We start from the raw sequence: 6,000 nt of genomic DNA on the forward strand, positions 1-6,000 counted from the left end.
ACCAGATTAAAGAAGGGCAGTGAGCCCCATAGGGGTGAATGGACCCCATGACGATCGGGAGGGTGCAAGGTTAGGAAAGGGTTAATAGGTTTGCATGAGATGGGGGATGTGTGGGAGTACAGGATTGGTAGTAGGGAGCTGTAAGGGGATTGGGGGGGAGCAAGGAAGGGGTGGGGTGTTGGGAGAGGTATAAGAGAGGGGGGTGTGCTGTTTACCTCCCCTTTCGTCGATTGATCTGTGTGTCCCAGGACGTAGTGCTGCTGCTGCTTCCTGCCATGGCTGCCCTGGCTGAACTCCTGGAGATGGTGCGGGGGGCATCCGAGGTCGTGGGAGTGGATGCCCTGAGGCAGCAGCTGGCAGCGGTCTGTGGGGCTGGAGCGGCGCCGCCTGCTGTTCCAGCGCCCGGGCCGTGGCTACGTGCTCGGCGGGCGCGACCGCCGGAGCGCTACTCCCCCAGCGGGAGGGGGAGAATCAGATCAAGGAGCCCCTGCGGGGACCCTCCGGAGCAGCGGCGGAGCCCTCCAACTAACCTAGGGGAGCAGCCGGCCACCGGGAGGAATCCGCGACGGAGATCCCGTGGGTCGGGGGTGGGCGGAGCCTCTGCGAGGCCCACTTCCGGTCCGCGGCCTGCGCAGCATCAGACCGGAGCATGGATGACGGCAGCCCCCAGTGATGTGCCGGCTGGGGGTGGCGCTCGGCGTGCCGGATTGCCGGAGGAGACTCCCTGCAGGCCGCAGGGGAGAGCAACAGGACGGGGGACGGGAGCGGATGTGAGCGGCGAGGTCAGGAGATCGGAGGAGGGGTACGGTGGCCCGCAGGCACAGAGGAGATCGGTAGTCACGGTCCCCCCCGGCGAGGAGCGTGCTGGGGGTGGGTCCCGGCGAGGAGCAAGCTCGGCACGGCCTTCCGGCAGTCGGCAGGGAGGGAGCCCACTGAGGACGACAGGAGAAGGGGCGGCGCAGCAGGATATCATGATCACAGCGGGAAGAGACGGCGGCAGGGCGCCACGGCGGGAGAAAAAGAAGAGGTCAAGCAGGAGTCGCCCGGACGAGCGGGGTGCGGTGACCGTGGGGGTCTACGGCCGCCAGGTGCGGGCTGTCCCCTCGCTGGTCCCCCCTGAGGATTTCGGCAGCGCATCAGACGCCAGCGAGGAAGAAGGAGCAGCGGCAGGTCGGACGGAGAGGCAGCTGGAAGATCGTGGCACGGCTGTTCCGGCGTCGAATCAACGGCAGCCTGGTGAGCAGACAACAGAAATGTTACATGCTGTGGGTAGCGCGGGCGAGGGCGGGGGTTCCGTCGCGGGACGCGTTGCGGTGGGGGCGAGTGCGGTCGGGCAGTCTGGTTTACCGGGTCCAGAGTTTTGGGGGCAGCTTTTGGGGGTGTTGCAGGGGTTGTCTGCGGAACGGGGTAGTCGGACTGGGCCTGGGGCTCCGGTGGGGGCGTGGGTGGGCCCCACGGAGGTGGTGCGGACAGAAGCGCCGGTGCGCGATGTTGCGGCGGGGGACACGACCTCGGCGGCAGGTACGGGACAGGAGGCTGGTGGGGCGGCTTCCGTGGGTGCGAGTAAGGAGGCGGAAAAGGAAAAAGAAAAGGAGGATGAGGTAGTGCGTTTGGATGATAGGGCACGGAGTGAAATTTATGTGTGCTTTGAAGGGCAGTTAGGGGTTCATTTAAAAAAGGAGGTGAGGGAAAAGATTTGGAAGGGGGAGTATGTGGAAATTTTTTCCCTGCTTCCCTTGGAAAAGTTTAATTTGGATAAGGTGAAACCTAGTGATACAAAAAAGGAGAAGGAGGATGAGGAAAAACGGCGGTATAGGTTGATCCCGAGGACGTTTACCAATTGGTTGCAGGCCTTTGCTATCTTAGCCAGTGTGATCGGGGAAAAGGAGCCGGAGCATTGTTCCGCCCTATTTGGATATATGGACGCGATAGGGGAAGCGTATAGAGTATACGGCGGTTTGGGGTGGTTGAGATATGATGAGCAGTTCCGGCAGCGGAAGGCTCTGCGGCCGGGAGTCCAGTGGGGCCACAAGGATATTTCTTTGTGGATGCGGTTAATGACGGCGCCGGCTCAGCCCTTTCGAGGGGGTGCCGGGAGCCCGGGTGCGAGTGGCGGGTCCTCGGCTGGACAGAAAAAGGGAGCTTGTTGGCAGTATAACGAGGGACAGTGTAAGTTCGGGGCCTCTTGTCGGTTCAGACACGAGTGTTCCGGATGTGGAGGGTCCCACCCTCTGGCCAGGTGCTTCAAGAAAGGCAAAGGAAAGGCGGGGGAGGGGTCTGGAAAAAGGGAGGACGCCAGTGAGGGTAGAGGCGATGCTTCCCTATTTAAGTAGATACCCGGATGTGCGGGCGGCGGAGTTGTTGGAACGGGGTTTTACAGAGGGCTTTCGGATTCCGTTTGAATCTGAGGCGCCGGTGTTTCGCCCGGGAAACTTGCGGTCCGCAAAAGAACATCCGGCGGTGGTGAAGGAAAAGCTGCAGAAGGAGGTGGAGTTGGGGAGGATGGCGGGCCCATTCCAGGACCCGCCATACTCTAATTTACGGATTTCCCCCCTTGGGGTGGTACCTAAGAAGGAGCCGAACAAATTTCGGCTCATTCATCATTTATCTTATCCGGCGGGATTGTCGGTGAATGATGGGATATCACCGGAATTGTCGGCGGTATGTTATGTATCGTTCGATAGGGCCTTGGAGCTGGTAAGGGTAGCGGGGCGGGGGGCCCTGATGGCAAAGGCGGATGTGGAAGCAGCTTTTCGTTTACTCCCGGTGCATCCAGAGAGCTTTCATCTCTTAGGGTGTATGTGGGATGGTGAATACTATGTGGATCGCTGCCTGCCGATGGGCTGTTCCATTTCGTGTGCTTATTTTGAGGCATTCAGTACCTTTGTGGAATGGGTAGTCAAGGAGGTGGCAGGAGTCCATTCAGTGATTCACTATTTGGATGACTTCTTTTGCGTGGGTCCGGCGGGCTCTTCGGTTTGCTCCTTGTTGTTGTTTACGTTAGAGCGGATCGCGCGGAGCCTGGGTATTCCGTTGGCAAAAGACAAAACAGAAGGGCCGGTGACGGTATTATGTTTCTTAGGTATCGAAATTGATACACTGGCAATGGAATGCCGGTTGCCGGAGGGAAAGCTGTTGGATTTGAAGGCGTCGGTGCGGTTTTTGTCTCAGGCCAAGAAGGTGCGGTTGCGCGAGTTGCAGTCAGTGCTCGGAAAATTGAATTTCGCTTGTCGCATTATGCCGATGGGGCGGATATTTAATAGGAGACTGGCGAGCGCAACCGCAGGGGTAAAAGCTCCAAATCACTTTGTCAGAGTGACAAAAAATGATGAAAGGGGATTTGTTGGTGTGGGAGGAGTTCTTGGACCGGTACAACGGTCGGACCCTTTGGATGAGCGAGGCGGTGTCCAATAGCCAGCTGGAATTGTACACGGATGCGGCTGGGGCGACAGGTTTTGGAGCAATTTGTCAAACGCGCTGGTGTGTGGGAAAGTGGCCGCGGCGGTGGGTGGAAGCAGGTTTGGTGAGGAATTTGGCGCTGTTGGAATTGTTTCCCATTATTGTGGCGGTGGAGTTGTGGGGCCCTGTTTTTGCTGGAAGAAGGGTTTGCATGCATTGTGACAACATGGCGGTGGTGCATTCCATCAACGCACTGTCGGCAAAATCCCCGCCGGTTGTGGGGTATTTAAGGCATCTAGTGTTGCGTTGTTTGGAGTTAAACATTTGCGTGGTGGCTCGGCATGTGCCTGGGATTCGCAACGAGGTGGCTGATGCGCTATCACGGTTTCAGTTTTGCAGGTTCAGGAAGCTGGTGCCGGAAGCGGACGCGGAAGGGGAACCTTGCCCGAACTGGCTGTGGGACCTGGCATCGGTGTAGCTTTTGAGGGAATTCGGAGATCGGTGTCTGAGGCTACTTGGTGCCGATATCAGGCGGTGTGGCAGGAATGGGCAGAGTTGGAAAGTAGGGAGTTCATGGAGTCGGGTTACCAGGGTCGAGTGTTGGGGGTACTGATGTTAATAAGTGGGGATTTTTCGGAAGGCAGGTCTGTTTCGGTGATTGGTTGCAAGTTGGCGGCGTTGGCCTTTTTGTTCCAGATGCAAGGGGTTCGGGACGCGACTAAGGATTTTCTGGTGCGACAGGCGATGAAGGGTTTTCGAAAAGGGGCTCAGTCGCGTGACTGTAGGCGGCCGGTGTCATTGCCATTGTTGGTGCGTTTAGTGGGGTGTTTAGGGGAGTTGTGTTCGTCTCCTTATGAGCGGGTGTTGTTCTCGGTAGCTTTTGTACTGGCGTTTTTTGGGGCCTTTCGTATTGGCGAATTGGTCAGCCCGACTAAGCAAGCGAGGGGTGGTTTGCTGTTGGGTGATGTGATGCTGGGGGAGGATAGAGTGGAATGTCGGCTTCGTTTTTCTAAGACGGATCAGAGGGGCCGGGGGCGCTTAATAGTGTTGTACGCTTTACCGGGGCACCAGTTGTGCCCAGTGTTACATGTGTCAGAGTTTTTAAAGGTGCGCGGCGGTTACCCTGGTGTTTTTCTTAGACATACGGACGGATTGGCTTTGTCGCGGTATCAATTCAATGCGGTGCTGAAGATGGCTCTAGCAAGGGTGGGGGAGGAGCCACGTGAGTACGGGTCTCACTCCTTCCGGATTGGGGCGGCAACGGAGGCCGCCAGGTGGGGTTTGAGTGAGGATTGTATCCGGCGGATTGGGAGGTGGGAGTCTTCCAGGTTCCGTTTGTACATTAGGCCTCACTTGGTCAGGTGATGGTCAGGGGTGGGGGATTCAAGGTTGGTGTTAGATGCCGGTTTGTGGGCAATTTCTTGTGCTGTTGCTGTTTTTATTCGTGGTCTTTGTATTTTATAGGTCCATGCCTTGTGTGGATCCTCGGGCACTCCTATGTGTATTGGGGAGCGTTACGGGCGGATGTGCGGCGTGACGGTCGGCAGCTCGGAGTGTCGGTGTCGGAAGCTCGAGTAAAGTGGCTCGGAATTCGGGGCATGACCTGGGGTAGGGTGCGCCCTGAGGTGGCTTATTATAGCCGTATGGATCGTGTCCCTGATGTGTTAATTTTGCATGTGGGAGGGAACGATTTGGGAGTAAGGTCGGCGAGGGAATTGAAAAGGGATATAAAGCTGGACCTGTTACATTTGTGGAGGGCGTTCCCGGGCATAGTTATCGTTTGGTCGGACATTATAGCTCGGAAGCAGTGGCGTTTTGGGAGGTCGGTGGACCGTATTAATAGGGCTTGGAGCAAGCTGAACCGGGCTATTGGCAGGTTTGTGGCGAGAAATGGGGGGTTGGTGGTGCGGCATAGAGAATTGGAGGAGTCCACGGAGCAGTATCTAAGGAGAGATGGGGTTCACCTGACTGATGTGGGTCTGGATTTATGGATGTTGGGTTTGAGGGATGGCCTAGAGCAAGCACTGGGGGTGTGGGGGGCCCGGGCCAAGTAAGGGTGTCACTTGGCCGGCCTGTGGCGGGGTGATAGGTCCGTCTGAGAGGTTGGGAGTACCGACAGTCGGCTTGTTGGTACGAAGTCGCTCAAGGGGAGTGGCTTCGGAGTGGATGGGAACTTGTGGGCGGAGGTCCCGCAGGTTCTGGGTAGGGGTAATTAACGATGGAACGTTGTTACCCCTCACCTCGGGCCGGGTGGTCACGGCCGAGGTGGTCCTCTGGGCCGGTTTGGAGGTTACGGCCGGGGGGTTAGGAATGATGGTTTGCCTCTCGGACGGATCTACCGGTGTTTCTGGTTATACGGGTATATATGTATAAGGTTAAGTTTAACAATTGAGTGGCATGTTGGGCCACGAGTTTTGGTATACATATATACGGTAAAAATAAAACTGTGGCCATTCCTGCAATAAAGTCGTGGTTCTCGTCTTCATTTAGGTAGATATGGTACGGGGGGGTGTGTTTTACAGGATAACCTGCTTATCCCTTATAGATGCGTCAAGGTAACAAGAGAATCCTTTCTCCAGTCCTGAAGCATGAAGTTCCAAC

The sequence above is a fragment of the Anomaloglossus baeobatrachus genome, chromosome 2 (assembly GCF_048569485.1).
Source record: "Anomaloglossus baeobatrachus isolate aAnoBae1 chromosome 2, aAnoBae1.hap1, whole genome shotgun sequence".
Classification (NCBI taxonomy): domain Eukaryota; kingdom Metazoa; phylum Chordata; class Amphibia; order Anura; family Aromobatidae; genus Anomaloglossus; species Anomaloglossus baeobatrachus.